Below are 9,612 nucleotides of genomic sequence, written 5' to 3' on the forward strand. Positions count from 1 at the left end.
AAAAGACTGGCAAAAATTGGCATAATTAATAATTCATTATATTAGTGTATTTACATTGGAAAAAGATGTTCTAGGATGAGGCTTGAGGAAAGGTCTCCAGTATATATTTATAATTAGTAGAGTTAAAACATTTATTTGGAGGAGTTATTTTCTTTTGCTTTGATTTCTTTTTGAAATTATCCATTTTATTATCCCTACCATTACATACAAATATTTAACAGCACTCGTATGGCTTGGAAGTAAAAATGAATATTTTTACTAAGTATTATGAATATAAACTACTCAAGCTTAATTTATGAGTTTTCTTTTTTTACTTTCTTAATCATAGTCTTTCTCATCCTTGCCCTTATCTCAGCTGGACACTCTGAAGTGAAGTTTGTAATAGAAAGTTACTCAGTAAATCCTTCTTGAGGAAATTTAATTGTGTTTGTGCTAACCTATAATTATGCCTTTCCAAAGAATTGCATGGCCATCAGGTAAGATAGGCACCTTTGAATGTATAAGACTTTTCAAACTTGGCCTTTCCTTTCCCTGGATAAAAATTTAAATCAAATGATGTCATCCCATCTATTAAAGTGTTTTTATTTTAACACCTGAGAAGGAACTCTTATGAAGTAAATTAGTTGCTTGACGTTGAAGGCTAATTACGCAATTCCAGAGCAGAGGCAGGGGGAAGAGGTCATGCAAGACTCCGGTCATGCTGTACTACCATGGGACTCGTCATACACTGTCCCCTGCACGGCTTCCAATATTTTGAGAGGTCTCTAAAGAAATTAGTTCTATTAGATGAGTGACCTAGTCCTTAACATCACACTCTGAAGGGCAGAGGACCTATGATGTGTATACACCCAGGGGAATTGAAGAAAAGGCAGGGGTATGCTCCCTGGGCTGTGCTCACCTTGACCCCTGCCAAGCACAGAGAAAGCCTGAGCTCTAGGAATGTGGCTTCTTGACACGCACACTCACAACCACTGCTCTCTCTCCAGCCGGTCTCGCTATGCACTCCCACCGGCGCCCTGGCACTCTCACTTCAGTGCAGTGGGTAAAGAGTGCGAGCGCACGCTGTTCAACCGGGTGGTTGGGCTTGAATGGCAGCTCTGACACTTACTAGCAGCGTAAATTTGGGTAAGTTACTAAACACCTTTGTACCTCAGTTTCCCCTTTAAAATGAGGAACAGGGGCGGCTGGGTGGCTCAGTAGGTTAAGCCTCCGGCTTCGGCTCAGGTCAGATCTCACTTTCATGGGTTCGAGCCCCGCGTCAGGCTCTGTGCTGACAGCCTGCTCAGAGCCTGGAGCCTGCTTCAGATTCTGTGTCTCCTCTCTCTGCCCCTCCCCCTCTCATGCTCTGTCTCTCTCTGTATCAAAAATAAATAAAACATTTAAAAAAAAAGTTAAAATGAGGAACAAGAATAGCATTGACCACAGGAGTTATTTAATGAGTAAATGTATCCAAATATGCAAGGAATTTAGAACGGGGCTTGGAGATTCAGAGCACTGATGTTTTCCTTGTGTTGTTGTGCTTACTATTACAGAATGTTTCCCAATTCAATTACATTAGTTGGATCATTTCCCTCAGGTATAAGCACTTTCAGTAGTTTACATCTGTTGGTATTTTGCTAGTCTCATCTAACTGATCATTGCTATTCTCATTGGAGGTTCTTAGCACATTAAACGACACATGAAAATACTTTAACTCTCTCATTACAAATAATTATTTACTTTTCCAGACAAATTGAAAGATATAGGTTTGAGACTAATGATGAACTGACCGTACTAATATGTAACACAACAAAGGTATGAAGTGCAGGCTGCTTTGTTCTGATTTGGGGGAGAATTGCAAATAATTATTCGTGGTGCAAATTAATGTATTTAAATTACTAGGCACAATGGGTACATTACAGCTGCAACAGAAAACTTCACATTTTCAGCATGTTTGGAGACATAGACTCTCGGCGCCCTAATTCTAAAACCTGGAATACAAGTTGTAGCAATTCTTAAAGATGCATGAGCACATTGTGATTACTTTAGCAAAACTGCCAAAGGCAAAACAGCTTTGTAGCTTCTTCTTGGAGTGGATGAGGCTATGGATGAGTTTGACTCATTTTGACAAACTGTTTTAGCTAACAAAGACATAAGTTTCGTTATTGTTTCCAGAATATCACAGTAAACTTGTACGTGTTGTTTACTGAGTGACAAAGGAAAGAATCTCTCCCCCTACATGGATCTTCTGTTCTTTGATGGCTTGGTTTCTATGTGGATTAAGAAAGAATGAAATGGAAATGAGACCAACCACACGATGGTGGCATTTCCATTCACACTCCTCATATATATCCTTCCGCATTAGCTCTTGCTGTTCTATGACAGGATAGTGCCTCCGTATTTCCTCACAACTTCAGCCTGGGGTCATATCCGAATTTATTGCTTATGGACAAAGGCTATTTTTTATAAGACATATAGATGAAAGAGTAGTCAAAACTTAGATTTTAAAATAAGTTATGAAGTTTAAAACAGAGCTAAGAGTGAATTCTGGCTTATAAATATGGGTAGAAATTCAGGTTTTAAATCTTATCTACAAAGGCAACAGCACAATTTGTCATGACTTTTTTTTATTAACCTCAGAGATCAAAACAACCTGAGGTCTTCTTCTTTTTTTAAAGCAGCCAAACCAAATGGAGTCTAAAGTCAAGTGTGATTAGGCAGAAAACATTATATATTCAAGTGCTGGATATGATCATAACAAAAATTTTGGCTTATGAGCATGAATTGAATTTATTTGAAAATGAATTTAGGCTGCTCAGTGGATCACAGTTTAAATTATCCAGTAATGAAGAACTATATGTGAACTCTAGTTTTAGTATCTTTAAAAGAGCTGAGCTTCTCATATTTAAGGAAATATGTTTATTTTTCAATTATATTTTAATTATTTTCATTATTATCTCTCTTTTTAATTTTTACGATTTTCTCAATCACCTGCCCTTTGATTCCATGTTTTACTTATTCTAAAATAACAAAATGCTCTAAGCATAATTAAAATAAGCAAATGTTCAATGATAATTTTATTTCAAGATACTATGATTTTACTATCTCAGAAAATTTTTTGTATCTTTGTGGTCTCAACTGCATATAAATGTACAGTATTCAATGCAGTGTCAGAAAAAGAGTTACATGTTTTTGCTAATGTTTGATATTCCAAAAATAGAATAATACTATTTTAGTAATGTCTCTTTTTAAAAATAGTTCAGAGGTATTTCTCTGGAAGTTCTTGTGATCTGGCAAAAAAGAGCTTTCCTGACAATGTAAGGTCCAGTATTATGGTGGCTGTAATCTCCTACATTGTTTATACTTGCTTCCTAACATCCTATGTGATAGATCACAAAATGATAATTTGAAAAGTATCTATGGAAATACCTTATGATGTGGTTTGTCAATTTACATCTCCAATGTCCAAAAGATTTTTCTGATTTCGTGTACTATACTTATTCATGGATTATACATGCCAGATGGATCCTGTGAGGTTACCTAAGGAACTGATGCACTTACTTTCCAAACATTTTCGATTACTCTTAGCTTTTCTTCCATTCAGAAAAATCATTTCAAAATAATTCTTAGAGCCTTTCCAGTTTTCGTTTACATCATGCCTGCATTTAGGCAAATTGAGCACTAACAATAGTACTGTAATGTGTAACATCTATCTGTCTGTCTATCTGTCTATCTGTCATCTAGCATCTGTCTTTGTAGAGTCTATTCTTGTAGAGTATCTCAGTACTTACTTAGATGCAAATTCAAATAGTGTTTTTTAAGAAGGTTGAAGGAGTAGTACCCAAGCCCCCAAAATCATCAGATCCAAGCAAGCAGAGTGATGCCAGATGTTATTTCTCTCAACAAGATAAAAGAATGATTAAATGTACCCTACTTTCCGTTATCTTTTTTACTTAGAAAATTATGCCTCAGTTCTTTTTTGCAAATTTTAGAAGCAAAAGATATGACCTGATCTCTCTACCAAAGTAATGAGAAAATAAGTTGTGCTCTGCTTCTCAATCCCGAACTCTGATAAATATGTTTTTGTTTATGTACAGAAAAAGCCAACGAAAATAGTTGGGCATTTATCTGTGTGCTGAGAGGGTATAATTGACATGTTATTTCTGATTTGCTTTTACAGCCTGCAACCTGCTGTTTGTAAAGCAGACAAAAGACCGTTAGGTTGAAAGGACACTAACACTTTTCTGATTCAATGCATCTGGTCACCAATTGCTCATCATCATCATCTCTCTCTATATGTATATGTATTTATTTGCAAGGTAGCTGTTTAAGGCTCTTATGTGAGTTCTGCTATCCCGTAAGCCACTGACTGTTACTGGTTAAAACAGCAGTGTGGAAATTGCCAACAGCAGAGAGGCCACTTATTATTTCACATGTTGCCAGTATTTCTTTGGGGCCTTACAAACATTTCGGTAATGGGATGCTTCATGGAATTTGAGTATAATGAAATTATTTGTTAGGACATTTGAAAGGCAGGTAGATATGTGGCAGAAACATTAGAAGTCATGTGATTATTATTTATTTAAATATTTTTACTTGAAGTATATTTGGGTTTTCTTTTACATTTATTTATTTTTGAGAGACAAAGAGAGAGCACAAGTGGAAGAAGGACAGAGAGAGAGGGAGACACAGAATCTGAAGCAGGCTCCAGCCTCTGAGCTGTCAGCACAGAGCCCAGTGTGGGATTCATGCTCATGAACCGTGAGATCATGACCTGAGCCAGAGTTGGATGCTTAAACTACTGAGCCACCCAGGCGCCCTGAAGTATATTTCACATACTAGTTTCAGGCATACAACATCCTGATTTAAAAATTATATACATTATGGAATGTTGAGCATGATAAGTATTTTGTAATGTTATTGAGTATATTTCTATGCTGTACTTTTCATTCCCTTGGTCTATTTATTTTATAACCATAATTTTGTACCCATTTTGCCCATTCTCTGTTGCCTTCTCCTTTGACAACCACCAGTTTGTTTTCTCTATTTGAGTCTATTTCTCTCTTTGTTGTTGTTGTAGTTTATTTGTTTGCATTTGTTTTGTTTTGTAAATACCTCTTGTAAGTAAAATTATATGGCATTTGTCTTTGTCTGGATTATTTCACTTAGAATAACACCCTCTAAAAAAAAGAAAAAGAATACCCTCTAGATCCATTCAGATTGTACATGGCAAGATTTCATTTTTTAGATGTGAGTAATAGGCCATTCTGTATGTATGCCAGATCTTCCTTTCCATTTGTCTATTAAAAACACTATTTCAGAAACCATATGTTTGCACTCATAGGTCTAGCAGGAAAACAAGAGAGACCTAATGGAGAACCAGGGGGAGCGGAGGAGGGAGAGAGAGTTGGGGAGAGAGAGGGATGCAAAACTTGAGAGACTATTGAATGCTGAGAACAAACTGAGGGCTGAGGGGGAAGGGGGAGGGGGGAAAAGAGGTGGTGGTGATGGTGGAGGGCACTTAAGGGGAAGGGCACTGGGTGTTGTATGGAAAACAATTTGACAATAAAATATTATGGAAAAAAATTTAAAAAAATAAAAAATAAATTTAAAAAAAATATATATATACCCCTACGATTATTGCAGTGTTATTTACAATAGCCACAACATGGGAGCATCATTGCTGTTTTATAGATAGAGGGACGTGTTTAAAAATTGACAGGGAATATGCAGGATCACTTTCTTATCTCTGCCTGTGCTCCAAGGCCTAATATTGCAAACATCACATGCAGCCCCCAGAGGTGGGGCTGCTGTCTAGATCTTTCTCTCAAAGCCCTTTCTTTAGGATTATTTGCTTTTCTGAAGCTTAAATTCACTAAAATGTAAAGTGGAAACTTACCACTGTCAGTGAAAATAATCTATACAATATTAATTCTTGAATTTTACAATTTAGTTTCAGAATTAACATAAGACTTTTGTCATCTTTTAGTGCAGCTGGTGAAGATTTGTACATAGACATTGAAACAATGGGAGAAGGAAGTACACACACCTTCTCTTTTCCTTGGTGGGTTATATAAGGTTATATTAAATACTATCAAGATGATTAATGGGATATGAAAATTTCCAGCTAAAGATAGTTTGAATAAAACCACAAGGAAATCATTGTTTCTTCAAAAAGAGTAATACAAATAGCTTTAATATTTATAGAACACTTATTGTATGTCAGATCAAGTGCTAAGAGCTTTGCCTGCCCTATCTCCTTTATTTCTTTCCTAAAAATGTAAATAACTTTCTACAGATAACTTGACCAGGATTGCACAGTGACAGAGTTGGGATGCAAAACTAGGCAGAGAGCTAGCTCCCCTAGCCACAATCCATGCATAGAGTTTTAGAAAAATGTGAGATATTTAGCAGCTGATGCTACTTACTTGGTTTTTTTTGAACATGCTTCTTCTCAGAGAATATTATTCATTATATTTTATGTTCAGAGAATCCAAAGCATTAATGCAAGTGATATCATAGCTGATAAAAGATTTTTAAAATCATCAATGTAATGAGATTAAGATAAACAATATACCAGATAGTAACTGAGACATATGAACAAATGGAATGTATCAAAATAAATCCTTTAAATAACTTAATACTGCTTGTTGGTCTCCTCCTGGTTTGAATGAGAAGCATCTGAGTTGATGTGCCATTCTCTTCAAAGGGATGCTGATAATATGGATGTTATGTCTGTTTCTCTGTTCAAATCTTGATTCCCTAGTTGAATCCCCATATTTTTATTTTTAAAATTATGTTTTTTATTTATTTCAGTAATCCCTGTACCCAACATGGGGCTCAAACTCACAACCCCAAGATCAAAAGTTTTATGCTTTCCTGACTCAGATAGCCAAGGACCCCAATCCTTTTATTTTTATTTCTATTCCTATGTGTTCTGCTAAAGAACAGTTAGATCCATGCAGTTTAATTAAGCAAATATTGGAATTTATTTCATTTTAAGACACTGTTCTAAGTATAAGGATAATTAGTGAGTAAAATATGGCCCCTATATTCAAAAGAGAATCTATAGACGAGAAAATACTTGGAAACTGCATATCTGATAAAGAAGTATCTAGAATATTTTGAGAATTTAAAGAACTCTCAAGCTTAACATTTAAAAAATAAACAGTTCAATTAGGAAACACAAAAGACATGAAAAGAAATTTCACCAAAAAAGTTATATGACTGGCAAATACAGATATGAAGAGATGTTCAACTTGAGCCATGAGGATAATGCGAATTGTAACCCCAGTGGGATGTTACTACACACCTATCAGAATGGCTCAAATACTTACCATGCATGCATAACGCTGGTGAGGATGTAGGAACACTGCGTCACTCATACATTTTTGTGAGGCTGGATAATCGTTCAACCACTCAGGAAAGCAGTTGGTGGTTTCTTTTAAAAAAAATGAACATGCAAATATTATATGACACACCAGTTGTCCTTCTGGTCATTTTTACAGAAAAAATGAAGACTTATGTCCACAAAAATCTGCACACAAATATTTATAGCAGCTTTATTTGTAACTGCCCACACTGGAAGCCACCTAAATGTTCATTAAGAAATGAACGGTTCAAAAATGTGTCTTACATTCATACCATAAGATACTACTCAACAACCAAAGGAACAAAGTATTGCTGCATGAAGCTCTTCAGATGGATCTCCATAAAATTCTGCTGAGTGAAAAAAGACAATCACAGAAAGTTACATATTGTTCGATTCCAAGTACATAATATTCATGAAGTGACAAAATTATAGAAACAGAGGACAGATCACTGGTTGCCTGGGGTTCAGATGAAAGTGGAAAGAGAATGAATGTGGATGTAAAAAAAAAGCAACACAAGATTCTTGGGATGGAAATGTTCTGTATCATGACCATATTGTCAGTCTCCTCTTTGTTCTATTATAGTTTTGCAAGATACTTCCATAGGGGTCCTTGGCTGAAGGTAAAAAGTATCTCTGTGTATAATTTCGTACAGCTGCAAGTGAATCTCCAATTATCTCAGAATAAAACAGTTCAATTAAAAGAACAAAAATGTGATATGCACAATTAAAATTTACTGCTAACCTAGGTCAAATTATCTGTAATTAGGAATAATGTGCATTAAAAATGACCATCTCACAAATACAATCAATTATTTCTCCCTTAACTTATGCAAGAAAACATAAATATTTTCAGTCAATGGAGTAATTAGGAGAACAGAAATCCATAGCTATATGTCCATTTTAACAAAACAGTTTGATATTTTGCATTGAATATATCACTTAACTGTTACTGGTAGTTACATAGTAAAATCCCTAGAATAGATTATATCACCCAGAACCCAGTAAAGATGACCATAAAAGAGCTAAGAAATTACTGGCAATAAGAATAACTTACTTTTCATTTCTCATATACACTGTCATTTCCCAGATAATTTAAAGTAACTATTAATCTGCTTTCAAAATAAGCTCAAATACTTCATATTTTATAATACTTGCAAAATTAGTCCAGGTAATAAAAGGTCATGTGGAGCCTGAGTGACTCTGTTGGTTGGGCATCTGACTCTTCGTTTTGGGTCAGGGCACGATCCCATGATTGTGGGATTGAGCCCTGCGTCAGGCTCCACATTAAGCATGGAGCCTCCTAAAGATTGTCTCTCTCTCTTCCTCTTCCCCTCTCCCCTGCTCATGTTCTCTCTCTCACTACATACTGACACTTATCTAAGAGATTTAAATATTTTGCCATGCTTCTCCTGGCAAACCCTGTAAATAGGTATCACTGTTATTGTTACCATTATCATCCTGATCTTCACCACTTCACAGATGGGTAAAATGAGGACCAGAGAGCAGCCTGAATGAGGTTGTCCAAGGTTAACATCAATCATAAATGATATTACTGGGATACTTACTGAGGTCTAGCTTCTGAACATTCATGTAGTGCAAATCCATTTTGTTCCCCGTGTGTAAGTCAGTACATGCTGCCCGATCAGTACTTTTTAGGGATTTGCTTACTTTAGAATGAATATAATTGCCTCCGTGGATTTTAGTAGATTTTTATGCTCTTTGCCAAGGTTATTAAGATTAAACTTCAATGACTCTCATAATATTACTGGAAATTTTGCAAATATAATAAGGTTTATTGTACTTTAGCCTAAATGGTCACAGTGTCAGAATTCAATTGAGCATAGAAATGGAAGCTTATAGTCCTGTATACTGTGTACAAAACAAACAAAAATCTGGGCTTGAATGAGGGAAATACTTATTCAGTTTCCACAGGTAATAGAAATTTAAAAGCGGTGTTAGGAGTCAGATTCTCTGAAAATGCAACTTTTTCTTTAAGGTGACAGATTTTTCAGATAAACAGTTTTGTTTTGTTGACTGGGAATAGAAATTTTTGAGCATGCTTTGCAAACGGTATTGTATAGAAACGTTTGCTTTGGGTTGTTCCTCCAGGGGCACTGGCCATGTGACGCTGCTCAGAGGCAGTGTTGTGTCTCCAGATAGAAGCACAAGAGTCTCAGTGAAGTTTATGTGCGAGAATAACTCCAGTAAAGGTATATGTTGGTAGATACTCACAGATAAGGGACTTGTTTGTTTGTTTTTAG

The 9,612-nt window shown here is 35.8% G+C and overlaps 1 pseudogene; it reads left to right on the forward strand.

The window, feature by feature from the left end:
- The window catches only part of LOC115286531, a 9,444-nt pseudogene extending 5,244 nt beyond the window's left edge, over positions 1–4,200 (forward strand).
- Positions 4,201–9,612: the final 5,412 nt, after the last annotated feature.

This window comes from Suricata suricatta, chromosome 1 (assembly GCF_006229205.1).
Source record: "Suricata suricatta isolate VVHF042 chromosome 1, meerkat_22Aug2017_6uvM2_HiC, whole genome shotgun sequence".
In the NCBI taxonomy this organism is placed as follows: domain Eukaryota; kingdom Metazoa; phylum Chordata; class Mammalia; order Carnivora; family Herpestidae; genus Suricata; species Suricata suricatta.